We start from the raw sequence: 19011 nt of genomic DNA on the forward strand, positions 1-19011 counted from the left end.
GCCATGCAGTGTTGTCATCAATAATGTCATTTCAGATGTTGTAGTCATGTTATCAAGGACGTCACAGAACATGTCAGGAATGGTGCAATATGTGAGGTCACAAACAGTGTACAGTGAGGGCGTGTGTTATTTACTTTAGGTCACCAGTTATAGTTGCTGGTGAAATTCGCTAGTTTTGTTCATTTTGAATGGTACGTTTTAACTGACATTTTCACCTAAGTATTACGTCCCTTTAACCTTTGTTTTTTTAGTGAATTTCTAAGGTTTTCTTTAATATAAAGTAACATAATATTACAATTCCTAAATATAATCTTACTTTAACCTTTGGTATTTTAGTGAATGTATACTTCTTTTTTAAGTAAAGTTTTTTGAAACACAAAGTTAAGTTGTTGATCACCACAGGTAGTGTGCGGATGAGCGCAGGCTGACTATGCGATGTTCCAAAATAACAGGTGTTATTTTAAGTAAGGCAGACATACTAAGTTTGTGAAAGAGTCCCAACACCAAAATATAAAAAGTGGGCCTATTAGTTTTATCAAGGAATCAGCATATCAACCTGACTCCTTAAATAAAACCAGAACTATCATCCTTGAATTAAAAAAACCTTCAAAATTCACTGAAAAATACAAAGGTTACAGGGTCATTATAGTTAGGCTCAGGTTTCACCCGTACAAAACCAATGAAATTAAGCAGTTATAGGTACCTGAGCTAACTATAACTTACACCCCCGCAATGCACTGCTTATGACCTCACATATTACATCACTCATGACATAGTCAGTGACATTACTGATAAAATCTCAAATGACATCACTGATGACACCATCTACAGAACCACTAACACACCAACTCCCACCCCATGTAACCTCTCATACACCCACTCACATACAGCCCCTCACATTCCCACTCACAGACCCATACCAGTACTCACATAACCGATCACTCATCCATAGAGCCGCTCACACATGCACTCACTCATACTGCCACTCACACACCCATCCACTAACTCACAAAAACAGCCTCTCACACATCCAGTCATGCAGATGTACAGGCACTTGCACACCCACTCATACAACATTACAGACACTCACACAGCCACTCAAACACCCATACAGAATATCACTCAGCCACTCACTCAACCATAAAGGTACTCATACACCCACACACTAACCCAAACAGCCACTCACACTACCATTTACGCACCAATACAGCCACTCACACATCTACTCACTTACCCATGCAACCACTGACACAGCCTCTCACTCAGCCATACGACCACTCACATGCCCATAGAATCACTTATGTGCCCATTCACACATCCATACAATCACTCACACACCCACTCACTATCCCTTACAATCACTCACACAGACTTTCAATCTCCAATACAGCTACTTACACCCACTCACTTACCTATGAACACACTCAAACAACTACTCTCTCACCCAGACAACTACTCATACACCCACTCTCCCTCCCATGCAGCCACTCAATCATGCAGCCACTCACAAAGCCACTAACTCTCCCCTACAGCTACTCACATAACCACTAACACACCTATAATGCAACTCACACCCCCATACAGCCACTCATACACCCACTGACTCTACAATACAGCCACTCACACAGCCACTCTCTCATCCATGAAGCTACTCACATAACCACTAACACATTCATACAGCAAAACTTACACACCAACTCACACACCCATATAGCCACTCAGACATCCACTTACACACCAATACAGACAGTTGCATAGCCACTCAGATTAGATAAGTTAGAAACAGTATGACTAATTACTAGGGCAGAAATAATAGTAAGTTAACTTGTGCTGTAGCTTAGTATAAATGTTTAAGTCTTAGAAACATTTATGAAACACTTATACTCATGGGATGGTGTCACCAGGGATGTCATTTGTAATTAATGTGATAAAATACATTATGAACGTTTAAAGTATTTTATCATATTAATTTAAAAAAATTTAAGGCCTTTTTAATACGATTGTATTTTTAGATATATTTGTTATGTTAAGATTCATATTTATTCATGGAGATAAATCAGTCCTCTTTATTGTAAAGTGTCTTTTATGATCTTAAATTGATCGAAATAAAGATTTATTGATTGCATTTGAGATGTTATCAGTGATGTCACTGACCATGTCATGAGTGGTGCAATATGTGAGGTCATAAGCAGTGCATTGTGGGGGTGTAACTTTTAGTTATCTCAAGTAAGTATAACTCCTGAATTTCCTTGGTTTTGTACAAGTAAAATCTGAGTCTAACTATAATGTCCCTGTATGAGTCTAACTATAATGTCCCTGTAACCTTTTTTTTTCCAGTGAATTTCTAAGGTTTTTTAATTCTATTTCCTAACTATAACGTCCCTGTGTGTGACTAGGTATGTAAGTGACTGCATGGATCTGTCAGTGGGTGTGAGTGGCTGTATAGGTCTCTCAGTGGGTATGTGACTGGCTCTATGGGTCTGTGTATGGGGTTGTGATTGATTTTCTGGTGTGTGAGAAGCTCTGTGAATGGTTGTATGTATGTATGTGTGAGTGTGTGAATGCTTGTGTGGCGATGTCAGTGGTTATAGAGGTGTGTGCATGGGAGTGTGAGTGGTTGTATGAGTGTGTGAGTAGCTGTTTGAGAGTGTGTTTGGCTAAGTTAGTTGGTGTGTGAGTGGCTATATTGGAGCAAGGTTGTTTGGCTAAGTTAGTTGGTGTGTGAGTGGCTATATTGGAGTATGAGTGTCTGTGTGACTGGCTGTATGGGTGAGTGAGTGGGTATGTGAGTGGTTGTACCGATGTGTGAATGGGTATGGAAGTGGTTGTGTGAATGTGTGATTGGTTATAAAGATGAGTCAGTGGCTGTGTTGAGAGGCTATATTGGTGGGTGAGTGGGTGTGTGAGTGGCTGTTTGGGCGAAGAAGAATGTGTGCGAGTAGCTGTATGGGTAAGTGTGTGGCTGTGTGAGTGGTTGTATGGATATGTAAGTGGATGTGTGAGTAGCTGTATGGGTGAGTCAGTGGCTGTGTTAGTGGCTGTATAAGTAACTCAGTTGATGTGTAAATGGCTCTATGGATGAGTGAGTAGGTGTGTGAATAGTTGTATGGGTCTGTGAATGGGTATGTGAGTGGTTGTGTGGGTGTGTGAGTTGGTGTATGAGAGGCTGTATGGGGATGTGAGTGGTTCTGTGGATGATGTTATCAGTGATGTCATCAGTGACATCATTCAAGATGTCAACAGTGATGTCACTGATGTGCCATGAGTGATGTAATATGTGACATCATAAGCAGTGCATTGTGGGGGCATACACTATAGTTAGCTCAGGTAAGTATAACTGCTGAATTTTACTGATTTTGTACGAGTGAAATTTGAGCCTAACTATACCATCCATGTTACATTTTTTTTTCAGTGAAATTCTAAGGTTTTTTAATTCTATTTCCTAACTATAACATTCCTGAAACCATTGTTTTTTTCAGTGAATATATATAAATCTATCTATCTATCTAAAACAAAAGCACAGGTGCACCACATCAGATCAAACAGGTCAATTCGGACAAATATATAGTCCAAGTCCAGTCAAATAAGAAGAGACTTCCTTGATATCATCTCTTTAATCCATTTTCATAATAGGAACACAACACAGCCGAAGCGTTTCGTCCTGTTACAGGACTTCTTCAGGGCATTAGATGCAGAAAGAATTAATGAATCTCCATGAGGGTAGATCAATATACAGGAAATGATGTCCTTTGGATCAGATCCCCAAATAAGAATATCTATAAGTCACGTCCGGATATTTAGGGATAAGAAGTAATAATCTCCCTCCAGGTGGATAGGCGACAGTCATGATATAGTAGTCACGATCAGGAAAGAAAAGCAGCAATAAGTCTTCCTCCAGTCAGGGAGGGAGATTATTACTTCTTATCCCTAAATATCCGGACGTGACTTATAGATATTCTTATTCGGGGATCTGATCCAAAGGACATCATTTCCTGTATATTGATCTACCCTGCAATAAAAGGATTGTTATCCCACCTTCATGGAGTGAGTTTTCAATTTCAGGGCAACGATTGAAAGATGTAACACGCGGCGGTCCGGCTGCGGAAGACTGCACCGCTCCCGAAATGAATGGGATTCCGCTGAGCCCGGAAGCATACTGGGTGGAAATAACGGCGTGAAGGGAGCTGATTGTAACTCGGATGTCACACTGGGGCCCACTGGAGGGTTTAAATTGTTTGTGAAATAGACTGCTACGGCCTCAGTATCCACTGGAGGATTGTACTACTAGTCCCATAATGCCTTAAATTGGAAAGCACTCACCTGAGAGGAACAATCAATGATTAAAGGCATATTATGAGGATTAGCTAACTGAGACTGCGCAGAACACAGCCTATGAAGAAGGGACATGCTGTCCCGAAACACGTTGGCAGATTGTACTTGGTGTGACATGCCGAGTTGTTGCAATAAAAGGATTGTTATCCCACCTTCATGGAGTGCGTTTTCAATTTCAGGGCAACTATTGAAAGATGTAACACGCGGCGGTCCGGCTGCGGAAGACTGCACCGCTCCCGAAATGAATGGGATTCGGCTGAGCCCGGAAGCATACTGGGTGGAAATAACGGCATGAAGGGAGCTGATTGTAACTCAGATGTCACACTGGGGCCCATTGGAGGGTTTAAATTGTTTGTGAAATAGACTGCTATGGCCTCAGTATCCACTGGAGGATTGTACTACTAGTCCCATAATGCCTTAAATTGGAAAGCACTCACCTGAGAGGAACAATCAATGATTAAAGGCATATTATGAGGATTAGCTAACTGAGACTGCGCAGAATACAGCCTATGAAGAAGGGACATGCTGTCCCGAAACGCGTTGGCAGATTGTACTTGGTGTGACATGCCGAGTTGTTGCAATAAAAGGATTGTTATCCCACCTTCATGGAGTGCGTTTTCAATTTCAGGGCAACGATTGAAAGATGTAACACGCGGCGGTCCGGCTGCAGAAGACTGCACCGCTCCCGAAATGAATGGGATTCCGCTGAGCCCGGAAGCATACTGGGTGGAAATAACAGCGTGAAGGGAGCTGATTGTAACTCGGATGTCACACTGGGGCCCATTGGAGGGTTTAAATTGTTTGTGAAATAGATGTAAAAATACCAACACCAAATGCACCACTTAAACACTATAAATTGAATCTTATAACACTTCTTGAGTAGTCTGTGTCTTTTACAAAAACTCCAATTTTATTTTGCAACAATTTATACATTTAAAAGGTCAAAGTTTTCACAGAACAGCCGGAACAGCCGACGCGTTTCGTCCATCAAAGGACTTCTTCAGGGCGAGATAAATAAATCAGGGTGACGGGAAAGATATATCAATCTTTAGTTCTTGATAAAATATTTGAATCCCTGGGATTTTAAATGTATAAATTGTTGCAAAATAAAATTGGAGTTTTTGTAAAAGACACAGACTACTCAAGAAGTGTTATAAGATTCAATTTATAGTGTTTAAGTGGTGCATTTGGTGTTGGTATTTTTACATATATTTTCCAAATCTTTTTGGAACGACATTGTGTTGGCGGGTGTCGACCAAATTTGCACACTTGCGGTGATTCTATTATATCACCATAACTGATATGGGGTAATTTCCAAGACCGGTGCTGTTCTAGAGGGCCACCGCTAGCTTTGTGTTTGGTTCTGTTTGTGAAATAGACTCTTACGGCCTCAGTATCCACTGGAGGATTGTACTACTAGTCCCATAATGCCTTAAATTGGAAAGCACTCACCTGAGAGGAACAATCAATGATTAAAGGCATATTATGAGGATTAGCTAACTGAGACTGCGCAGAACACAGCCTCTGAAGAAGGGACATGCTGTCCTGAAACGCGTTGGCAGGTTGTACTTGGTCTGACATGCCGAGTTGTTGCAATAAAAGGATTTGTTATCCCACCTTCATGGAGTGCGTTTTCAATTTCAGGGCAACGATTGAAAGATATATATATATATATTACCTACTGGCGGTCGCCAGTAGGTAGTTATAGTTAGGACCACGTTTCCATAGGAAATCCGCAACATTCTATTTTGAATAACTTTGGTGCCGGTCGACGAATCCTCGCGAATTTTTCAAAATAGGTGGGGCGCTACGCTCTGCTCCTACCCTGAAAGTCTCGGGGGGATTCGTCAAGCGGGGGCTGAGATAAAAGGGGGGTCCCAAAACGCGTTTTTCCCATGCATTTTTCCATAGGACCTTTAGACACAGCTACAGCCCGAACGGCTGAACAGAATTACTTGAAATTTGGCAGAGAGGTAGTCCTCAGGTCAAGGAAGTGCCTTTTGTAGGTTTGGTGTAAATCTGTTCAGTAGATTCTGAGAAAATAGCCTTTAAATCAATATATATATCTGTGGCAGCTTACGGTGCGCTTACGGTGCGCTTACCGTAAGCTTACCGTACGCGTACGGTGGCGTGCGCGAGCGCGATTTTGATTGGCTCTTAGATCTTAGTAAACATTCGAATCGGTCGAAACCAGGAAGCGGCGGCCGCCATTTTCTCTCTCGCTCTCTGAGTTGGGCAGCAAAAACGAAGCCCAAAAATGTCTAAAGAGGCAGTTTCTTGAGATCCTAACCACCCAGCATTGATATAGGGGTCCCAAAACAACCCCCAAGCCCAAAAAAAAAAAAAATTTTTTTCGGAAAATCGCCGATTACGCTTATCGTACGCGTACGGTAAAAATTAAAAAAAAAAAAAATTATCCACATTCTCCCCACCCCGTGTGCTAATGGTGCCCGAAGGGCACCATTTGTGCATGGCATATAAGAGCTACGAAATTAACAAATGTTCGCACGGTGCGCGAAGCGCATCGTGCGTACATGGCCCATCCCGCATCCCGCATAACGTGAGACTGGTCACTGATACTAGTTTACTGATTTGTATTGTCATTGACAACCATCCAAATGCCTTTGTAATTAGAAACTAAACGAATACGTTTTTCACTGTTACTAGGTGATTATTTAAAATTTAAAATCTAATTTCATTGTGACAATATTTTGAAAAACTTCAGTTCCCAGAATCCTATGGGGCCCACAACATTGTACAGGAAATGCTTTAAAATGTTACAGGAAGTAGAATCACCTACCGCGAACAAGGCCGACATGGCTGAAACGCGTCGGTGTAACAGAAGGGAACTCTGTTAAAACAATAAATCCTGTCAAGGTTCCTGAGTGCGAGTGTCATTTGCTTCAAAATTGATTTTGGCCGCTGGCTTGGCCCAACACTCGCACCCGCTGCTGAGCGATCCGAATCTAAGCCGCATTGAAAAAAAAAAAAAAAAAATATATATATATATATATATATATATATATATATATATTTTTTTTTTTCCTTTAACACGAAAGAAATTTAAAAGTAACATTGTAGTTAGGTTTGATAAAATGATCTATTTTGTTTAAAAAACAACCTTAGAAATTCACTGAAAAAAACCAAAAGTTTAATTGACGTTATTGTTAGGTGGTTAGGTCAGTGACAACATAACATTTTGAACTCAAAAAGTAGAGCTATCTATACCTTGCGCTCCCGCCATGCACTGCTTATGACCTCAAATATTAAATCACTCATGACATCTTCTGACAGCACTGATGTCATCTAAAATGTCATGTGGCTCTCTCCCTGAGCCTTCTCGGCCCTGGGGTCCCCATCCCCAGGACCGCATGTCATTATAAAGAGGAGGGGGCTGAGAAGGCCCCGTCCTAGGGCCTTCTTTTCCCCAGGAGCCCCACCCCTGGGGCCTACATTAATTACAGGAGGGAGTGTCTTTGGTTTGCTAATAACTTTGGCACTGTTTGGCAAATCTTCATGAAACTTTGCAAGAAAAAAAGTTAATTTACCTCAGCTCCTTCATGGAAAGTTTTGGGGTGATTTAGGGGTTCGCTGATAGCAGATTTTTGTAGGCTTGGGTGCAAAACTCTGCTCTGCTGGCAGAGTTTGTGGAGTTTTGCCACTCAGCACTTCAAGTTTGGAAAAATTCCACCAGCTGCCGGCGTAGCAGAGTTTTCCAGTGCCCTCACTCCATTGAAGCACTCCAGGAAAAAATAAAGGCTGCCGGTGTCTTTAATTTGGGGCTGCCCCTTGTCTGCAACCAAGGCTTATGCCGTAAAGCAGGCGCATGGGGTCAAATCGGACTTGTTGATTTCTGTTTAGTGCCGGCAGAGGAAAGACAACCGGAGTAGCGAGTGCCTGCAGAGGAAGCACCCGAGGGATGGAAAAGTGCATGGGCTGAACAGAATGACCTGGGCGAACTGGAGCCCTAAGTGTGCACCGAGGACTTGGAGCTGGCAACCAGAGCCAAGGATGCGCCTGTGTGTGCAGCATGCTGGAGTCTCAGAAGGATGCTGTAAGGAGACAATAGCTCATGCGGATTAATACTTATCAATATAGTATGTAATCTTAAAATAATAATCAAAAAAGAAACGGGGATTGTAAAAGATGTCAGAAGAAAAGGCAAAGCCGTACACGTTGGTTCTTTTTTTGTGAAGAATGATCTTCGTTTATATTACTAGAATATTAGTTTTTGCGCCAAATTTGGCGAATATCTTTATGGATAATTTAGAACACAAATTTGTCCTCACTAATGCCAACATCTACCACTCAAAAATCAATTGTTGGAAAAGATATATTGACGACATTTTTTTGATTTGGTCTGACACAGTCCCTGAGTTTAATAATTTTGTCTCTTATTTAAATTCAGTTCAACCACACCTTAAGTTTACATCCACCATACATGACTCCTGCATTGCCTTTTTAGACCTTAACATCTCACATGACGAGGGTAAACTCTATACTTCATTGCACAGGAAACCCACTGAGCGTAATACACTACTCGCTTATAATAGTCACCATTCCCGTGCCTTGAGAGATGGATTGCCTCATGGACAATTCTTGCGAATACGTCGCAATTGTACCAAGAAAGAGGACTATATGAGAGAGGCGTGTATTCTACAGGACAAATTGTTGACTCGGGGATATCCGAAAAGGTTAGTAAAGAATTCTTTAAAAAGAGCCTGGTTTTGCCCTAGAGAGACATTACTTACTCCTAAAGAAAAAACCAAGGTTGACAAATTGATCTGTGTCACCACGTTTGGTATCCACACGAATGCTATTCGAAAATTGGTCACAAAAAATTGGCACATCATTCAAAATATAGACTCTAGCATTGACGTACCAATGTTTGCCTTTAAAAGAGGCAAAAATATTAAAGATCATCTTGTAAGATCATCGATGGAGAGTCCATGCCAACATTTAAGATCATTGGAATCAACCTGGGGCTTACCAGATGTTAAAGGTCACTACAAATGTGGTAATTGTGTCGCCTGTGAATTTACAGTAAACACCAAAAAATTCACTCATGGAAAAGTCGATCAATTACTAAATTTCTTTGCCAACTGTAATACTAAAAATGTAGTGTATTGCATACTGTGTCCCTGTGGACTACCGTATATTGGACAAACCCAACAAATTGTCAAGGCACGCATAGGACAACATCGAAGCAGGATCAGGAATTCTGTTCCCAATGCCCCATTGGTCAATCACTTTGAAGAGAAAGGGCACACTGCTAATGATATTCGCTGGCAGGTAATAGATAAAGTGATTGCTCCGAAAAGAGGTGGAGATCTGACGCAGATATTGCAACGACTAGAGTGTCGTTGGATTGAACGTACTAATTCCATACTACAGGGACTGAATACAGCTGAGGAATGGCGAGGGTTTATTACTACCCTTTCCTAATCAGTGTTGCTTGTGTACCTAGCATTTCTCTTAACACATTTTTCCGAATATTATTCCAACTGAAAATCCACAGAGTCCATGTTATGCTTTTCCATAATTAGCCTGATTTGTATATGTGTGACAATGGGTGATGTATAAAGTATAAGGTTAGGGATCCACTGTCACGTGTATTAAATAAGAATCCTGTTGACTGAAAAGTTAACTATTGATTGAAGCATATTGTCTTGGATAAGACAACGATTTTAAACCTTGCTGTAGTGTCTGTCATGTATGTGCATTATTATCTATTGTTTCAAACCAATTAATATTTTCAATATTGTTTTCTTTTTGAATTATAACATTCACTGTATAGTGTTCAATTAACCAGAGTTATTGCTACTGCTACATGCTACAACCGATGTCCGTACATTTAAGTCTGATATTGGCAACCACTGTTCCCTCGTGCAACCTAATAATTGCTACGATAATTGTTTTCCTATACCACTATCCTCATCAAGTTCCCACTGATTGATCACTGCCGTAGAATGTAGGACCGCTTCCGACGAGTTCAATGACTGTATACACTTGTAAGTGGCCCACCACCTTGGCATAGTGGATACTCAATCCGCAAGTTCCATTTCTCATGGGTTCCTCTACTATTTTTAACGTAGCGGCTAAGAACGGAGTTCGGTTTTCACTCCTTCCATACGGCTAGACTGTTTTCAATTGTAAGCCTCCTAATTAAACTCGACTGTGTGTCTGCAGGTCCTGGTCACTTAGCAACGGCACGTTCGCGTCTTAACACTGCCACTATTCGACGCTCCCTATTGGCTCTTCTTTAGCGAATCAGGCTTAAATTCTCTATTCACGGTCCAATCGCTGTGATCGTACCTCGCAGACAGGACCTTGTTTGCCTGCTGCAGCACTTCGCGGGATACTCGGAAACCCGGTAGAAGGGAGAGAGGTAGGAGCTGTTTTTCAACTTCAATGGTTCCCATTTTTAAGAGAATTGCAGAGCAAATAGGCTTATTTCCATTATAGATCTTTTAATACGACCGTCCCCCGCTCTTGTGTATTTTTTGCTATAGTTGATCGGACTCGCTACTACGAGGTGACAGCTATACAAAAGTTTGGAACTTCGGTCGGTGTGGTATATTGAAGGACCCCTACATCACGCACAATTACGATTACATCGATTCACAGTGGGCCACTGCCTCCGTGTGAGTCTCCTATCACAGGGGTGAGTAGAAATTCGGGTATCTACCTGATAAATTAAGGATCGGATCATGGTATGGATAATAATGGTTTTCTTTTGTTCTAATACAGCACCCGGCTGGGTACCTGTGAGTATATTTTATCCTTTCACTTCGAACACGGTGTCACTGTATATACACCAGTCCTGGACGTTAAGGTAGAGAGGAGCACCACCCTTTTTCTTTCTTCCTTTCCTCTCTTTGATACTTTTTGGCCCCTTTTTTGACACACATTCGTTATTCTCCTTTCAGGTGTCCCTATATTAGACAGTCCTGACGAGACCCTCTAAGTTGGAACAGGGTCGAAACGCCGTTGACGCGATAGGCAAATCACTAATCAACACCTACATTAATTAAGTGTTGTTAATTTGAATTATTAATTGTATGTGATTGCCTTTGTAAAGTGAAATCAAAACCTTGTTTGTATGTTGTATGGTATGTTAATTGTCTGTTTAGGGTTTTTTTCATTGGGACACTAATTTGTAATTTGTTTGTTTAATGTCAAAATTGTATTGTATATCTATGTGCACCTTTTGTGTAAATATTCTAGTAATATAAACGAAGATCATTCTTCACAAAAAAAGAACCAACGTGTACGGCTTTGCCTTTTCTTCTGACATCTTTTACAATCCCCGTTTCTTTTTTGATTATTATTTTAAGATTACATACTATATTGATAAGTATTAATCCGCATGAGCTATTGTCTCCTTACAGCACACAATACCCAGGCTCCTTGTGGGTAGGGTTTCCTTGTTTCCCAATCGAGTAGTTAGAGCGGTGGCGGCACCGCAAGGATACTATCCTTACGCAGGATTTCTTCCTTCACCCTATGATACATAGGGTTTATATTTTTGTGTTGGGGTAAGATGTCAGAGGGAGAAGCACCCCTCTACACGGAAGAATATATTGCTAAATTAACAAGTGGGCCTTCCTTATTTTCAAGCCAGGTCTCCTCTACCTTGAGTCCACGCCAAGTTTTATGTGAAAAAATAGAAAAAACTAAGAAAAAGCATGTAAGAACGGAATTACACGCACGTATGTTGACAGAATACTTGAAGGCAGGGATAATCCCCCAAGGTCTAGTAGTTAGAAACATTCCGGGCATCTTCCGTGACGATCCCAAATTTAAAGGGGGTTTCAGTGGCATTTCCACAACTTGCTCCCGCCACTGGATGGTGCTGGGGGTGGAAACGGCACTTGACCACGCCAAGGCTGAATTGAAAGAAATTGAAGAATTGGAGAGAGAGTTATTGGGTGATAATCTGGAAGAGACAAAGAATATTCTTGATAAGATCAATAAATCAATAGACGAATTCAATACATTTGAAATAAAGAAAAAAGCTGATAAAGTGTCCAAGGACATAAAAAGCTTCTCTAAAGAGAGGATCTATCCTTATTTAAAAGAAGACTACTATAATACGACAGGCACCCTCAATAGACAGAACACTTGGGGTAGGTTTAGAAGAAATCAACCTATTAATTTCTCGGAATCATCGGGAGGATCCAGTGATTCCGACGTACAACCTGGTCCCAGCCGCATTGATAGTCACCCTGGTCAGTCTTTTTTAGATCGAGGCAACAAAAGGAGGGGGAGAGGGCGAACATGGCACCAATATGCAGGAGAACGTCAGACCCGCAACAAACATTACCAATGGGGACCGCAACCCTATTAGTAGGTACTGAGACAGAGAGCATTCCCATCTTTAACCTGTCCAACCACCTCCTATCCACCTCAGAAATTTCATTACTAAGTAAGGGACTATCCTTTGTAATTACAGAACGTACGAATTTTTTCAATTTAAAAACAGAGTTCTATCAGTTTTTCAGAAAGATTCGTTTAAAATTATTTTTTGCAGATAAAGATATCCCTTTGAAGTATTCGAACACAAACCTCAAACCACCATCGACTTTCTATCCCAGTAATGGGATGATGCCACCTGAGTTATTGACTTTTGAAAAAGTAATTCTAACAGGAATCGACAAACTGAAAGAAAATACTAAATTCGTTCCATACAACATCAGTCTAGATGAGCGCAAAGCATTATTGGCTTTAAAAAATGACAAGACAATCGTCCTGAAACCTGCTGATAAAGGCGGCGGGATTGTTGTACAGAACAGGGACGACTATGACATTGAGATCAGAAAACAAATAGGAGAAGAAAAACACTATAAAAAACTGGATATGAATCCCTTAGTGAATATTAAGAAAGAGATACTTAAAATAACGACGGAAGGCTTTGAAGAAGGTTTTCTGAGTAAGAAAGAGTTTGAATTCTTAAATATCGATTGTCCTAGAACTCCGGTTCTGTACACCCTCCCGAAAATACACAAGAGTATTACCCACCCTCCAGGGCGTCCTATACTATCAGGGTGTGGTTCAGTTCTTGAACCCATTGGTCATTTTATAGACTTTTTTATAAAAGACTATGTTCCTCTTCAGGAGACCTATGTAAGAGATTCAATGCATATGATTAATCTATTGGAAGATCGACCGTATGACATCAACAAAGACCGCTTAGCTACACTGGACATCACCTCATTATACACAAACATACCTCAGCAGGAATGTATACAGGTGATCCAGGATTTACTTGATACTAGACCAAAACCTCATCAGGTACCCACTTCCTTTATTGTCACACTTTTACAAATTGCATTAACACACAATTACTTTGTTTCGGAAGGCAAGTACTACCAACAGTGCTCCGGGACCAGTATGGGCGCAATTTTTGCGCCAAATTTGGCGAATATCTTTATGGATAATTTAGAACACAAATTTGTCCTCACTAATGCCAACATCTACCACTCAAAAATCAATTGTTGGAAAAGATATATTGACGACATTTTTTTGATTTGGTCTGACACAGTCCCTGAGTTTAATAATTTTGTCTCTTATTTAAATTCAGTTCAACCACACCTTAAGTTTACATCCACCATACATGACTCCTGCATTGCCTTTTTAGACCTTAACATCTCACATGACGAGGGTAAACTCTATACTTCATTGCACAGGAAACCCACTGAGCGTAATACACTACTCGCTTATAATAGTCACCATTCCCGTGCCTTGAGAGATGGATTGCCTCATGGACAATTCTTGCGAATACGTCGCAATTGTACCAAGAAAGAGGACTATATGAGAGAGGCGTGTATTCTACAGGACAAATTGTTGACTCGGGGATATCCGAAAAGGTTAGTAAAGAATTCTTTAAAAAGAGCCTGGTTTTGCCCTAGAGAGACATTACTTACTCCTAAAGAAAAAACCAAGGTTGACAAATTGATCTGTGTCACCACGTTTGGTATCCACACGAATGCTATTCGAAAATTGGTCACAAAAAATTGGCACATCATTCAAAATATAGACTCTAGCATTGACGTACCAATGTTTGCCTTTAAAAGAGGCAAAAATATTAAAGATCATCTTGTAAGATCATCGATGGAGAGTCCATGCCAAAATTTAAGATCATTGGAATCAACCTGGGGCTTACCAGATGTTAAAGGTCACTACAAATGTGGTAATTGTGTCGCCTGTGAATTTACAGTAAACACCAAAAAATTCACTCATGGAAAAGTCGATCAATTACTAAATTTCTTTGCCAACTGTAATACTAAAAATGTAGTGTATTGCATACTGTGTCCCTGTGGACTACCGTATATTGGACAAACCCAACAAATTGTCAAGGCACGCATAGGACAACATCGAAGCAGGATCAGGAATTCTGTTCCCAATGCCCCATTGGTCAATCACTTTGAAGAGAAAGGGCACACTGCTAATGATATTCGCTGGCAGGTAATAGATAAAGTGATTGCTCCGAAAAGAGGTGGAGATCTGACGCAGATATTGCAACGACTAGAGTGTCGTTGGATTGAACGTACTAATTCCATACTACAGGGACTGAATACAGCTGAGGAATGGCGAGGGTTTATTACTACCCTTTCCTAATCAGTGTTGCTTGTGTACCTAGCATTTCTCTTAACACATTTTTCCGAATATTATTCCAACTGAAAATCCACAGAGTCCATGTTATGCTTTTCCATAATTAGCCTGATTTGTATATGTGTGACAATGGGTGATGTATAAAGTATAAGGTTAGGGATCCACTGTCACGTGTATTAAATAAGAATCCTGTTGACTGAAAAGTTAACTATTGATTGAAGCATATTGTCTTGGATAAGACAACGATTTTAAACCTTGCTGTAGTGTCTGTCATGTATGTGCATTATTATCTATTGTTTCAAACCAATTAATATTTTCAATATTGTTTTCTTTTTGAATTATAACATTCACTGTATAGTGTTCAATTAACCAGAGTTATTGCTACTGCTACATGCTACAACCGATGTCCGTACATTTAAGTCTAATATTGGCAACCACTGTTCCCTCGTGCAACCTAATAATTGCTACGATAATTGTTTTCCTATACCACTATCCTCATCAAGTTCCCACTGATTGATCACTGCCATAGAATGTAGGACCGCTTCCGACGAGTTCAATGACTGTATACACTTGTAAGTGGCCCACCACCTTGGCATAGTGGATACTCAATCCGCAAGTTCCATTTCTCATGGGTTCCTCTACTATTTTTAACGTAGCGGCTAAGAACGGAGTTCGGTTTTCACTCCTTCCATACGGCTAGACTGTTTTCAATTGTAAGCCTCCTAATTAAACTCGACTGTGTGTCTGCAGGTCCTGGTCACTTAGCAACGGCACGTTCGCGTCTTAACACTGCCACTATTCGACGCTCCCTATTGGCTCTTCTTTAGCGAATCAGGCTTAAATTCTCTATTCACGGTCCAATCGCTGTGATCGTACCTCGCAGACAGGACCTTGTTTGCCTGCTGCAGCACTTCGCGGGATACTCGGAAACCCGGTAGAAGGGAGAGAGGTAGGAGCTGTTTTTCAACTTCAATGGTTCCCATTTTTAAGAGAATTGCAGAGCAAATAGGCTTATTTCCATTATAGATCTTTTAATACGACCGTCCCCCGCTCTTGTGTATTTTTTGCTATAGTTGATCGGACTCGCTACTACGAGGTGACAGCTATACAAAAGTTTGGAACTTCGGTCTGTGTGGTATATTGAAGGACCCCTACATCACGCACAATTACGATTACATCGATTCACAGTGGGCCACTGCCTCCGTGTGAGTCTCCTATCACAGGGGTGAGTAGAAATTCGGGTATCTACCTGATAAATTAAGGATCGGATCATGGTATGGATAATAATGGTTTTCTTTTGTTCTAACACAGCACCCGGCTGGGTACCTGTGAGTATATTTTATCCTTTCACTTCGAACACGGTGTCACTGTATATACACCAGTCCTGGACGTTAAGGTAGAGAGGAGCACCACCCTTTTTCTTTCTTCCTTTCCTCTCTTTGATACTTTTTGGCCCCTTTTTTGACACACATTCGTTATTCTCCTTTCAGGTGTCCCTACATTAGACAGTCCTGACGAGACCCTCTAAGTTGGAACAGGGTCGAAACGCCGTTGACGCGATAGGCAAATCACTAATCAACACCTACATTAATTAAGTGTTGTTAATTTGAATTATTAATTGTATGTGATTGCCTTTGTAAAGTGAAATCAAAACCTTGTTTGTATGTTGTATGGTATGTTAATTGTCTGTTTAGGGTTTTTTTCATTGGGACACTAATTTGTAATTTGTTTGTTTAATGTCAAAATTGTATTGTATATCTATGTGCACCTTTTGTGTAAATATTCTAGTAATATAAACGAAGATCATTCTTCACAAAAAAAGAACCAACGTGTACGGCTTTGCCTTTTCTTCTGACATCTTTTACAATCCCCGTTTCTTTTTTGATTATTATTTTAAGATTACATACTATATTGATAAGTATTAATCCGCATGAGCTATTGTCTCCTTACAGCACACAATACCCAGGCTCCTTGTGGGTAGGGTTTCCTTGTTTACTTCAAAGAACAGGGTATTCAGAAGTAAGGAAGTACTGGCGCTCTGCTGTTAAACGTAAGTGTATTAGATTAATGTATCCGTATGGTGCAGAACAGGGAGGGGAAACCCCTAAACCCCTCAAACTGTAAAGGCCAAACAAGATTGACCTCAAACTGAGCAAAGAACAATCCTGTGCACACATACAATTATGCAGTCATTGGTCAATACAGGTCAAAGCAATACAACAAAGAAAATGTTCGTCAAGGATTAGAAATTTCCCTTTTAATGACCATAACCAGCCGACACGTGTTTCATCGTGGGGAATGTAAACCACGAATCTTCAGGGCTGTAGCTAATGCCGAATAACAATGGAAGCCCACTACCGGTGATAATTCCAACCCGGTAGGGTCAATAAAGGGTCAGTCGGACTGCTCAGGAAAATGTAAAGTCTCTCTTCAAATAAAAACCGCCACGTATCAAAGAGTAACCTCGTACCGCCAGTTCCGTGAAATTCCAAAATATATAGGAATTGAGTCTTAATGGGAAGGACTCCCGAATTAGCAGTATTTCAACGTATTCGTCAAGTAAAATGAGTGAACTCCATAGTAAGGGAAACGAAGCGTCCGATCGGTCTGGCGGTAACAATTTAGTGTCTGTGTGTGTGGAACACACACAGACACTAAATTGTTACCGCCAGACCGCCAGACCGCCAGACCGATCGGACGCTTCGTTTCCCTTACTATGGAGTTCACTCATTTTACTTGACGAATACGTTGAAATATAGGCAGGAACTGAACGAGGCAGATTAAACACTGCAGCTTTTCTCCGGACCACCCCGAATGTCCTGTACCTCCTAGCCACCGCTAGTGTTTTATTTGATTCACCTTGGATCATAGAATGTTGAGCCAACGCTGAAACTTGAACCTGAAGTCCGCATCTCTGACCGTAACACCAAGGGCCATATTATCAAGGAACGGCGATAACATTATCACCGCTTTAGCGGCAGGAACCTGCCGCTAAAGCGGCGATAATGGGCTTGATAATATGCCCTTGTGAATTCCCATAGAAGCCCAGGTTCTGTTGTGAACCTGGACTTCTATGGGAATTCACAAGGGCATGTTATCAAGCCCATTATCGCCGCTTTAGTGGCAGCGTCCTGCCGCTAAAGCGACGATAATGTTATCGCCGTTCCTTGATAATATGGCCCCAAATCTTCTTAATTCTCTTCTAGCTCAAAAAAATGCATCACTTTAACATTTGGACTTGTTTTGTGTTAGTACGTTAGATATTGCACTGATTGGCATGTTCATTTGTTTCTAAACATGAACTTGCACACATTTACGAACTACCCCTCTGCCCTGGCAAAAACACCATTTGTGACCCAAGAGAGGGTGTGGGAAATTTGTCCTTTCGCCTACATGTTATCGTGGTACACGCAGTGTCGGGGCTTGGGTCTCTCCCTCTAAAAAGCACACGCTCTCCGGGAGATGATTCACCTCAGCAACCGCCCGCCATCTTTGCAAGCTATTACATAACTCACCCTCCTTTGTCTCGTAGTCGTATCGTCGTATCACACTAGCTTGTAGTGTCCAGTAATCATGGAGTTGACAAAGTTTGAAGTGCTCAGTAAATGTTATAGTTGCCACTTAGCAATGTTAAGACCTGATGGTCTACGACTCCGATGTTTGGTATTTGTTTAAAGATGACACTAACAGGCAGCACACTGTGCTGAAACAAGTATACCACCTTTGTAACTGTGAAAGGTTAAAAACAGTGAATTACAGAGACACATGCTGATGCTGCCAGGCAAGGCACACCCTGCTCAATTAGCATATGTTTATCTGGTAAGACAAAGGCGCCTACAAGCAGGTTGCAATTTGTAATGGGAATTTTCGTTATAGGCTATGTTTTAGATTTTCGGCTGCGCGAAGACCCCATGTGTGAGCCAGTTACAAATATAAAATGACTCAACATTGTACCCCATCTAGGAGAAGCATCAGGTCTTGGTCAAATGGACTGCTGTTGTTTCCAGGTCTATGGACCAATTAACAAAAGGTTAGCCCTCAACACTCAAACCCGCCATGTTTTCC

The sequence above is a fragment of the Triturus cristatus genome, chromosome 5_1, assembly GCF_964204655.1.
Source record: "Triturus cristatus chromosome 5_1, aTriCri1.1, whole genome shotgun sequence".
In the NCBI taxonomy this organism is placed as follows: Eukaryota; Metazoa; Chordata; class Amphibia; order Caudata; family Salamandridae; genus Triturus; species Triturus cristatus.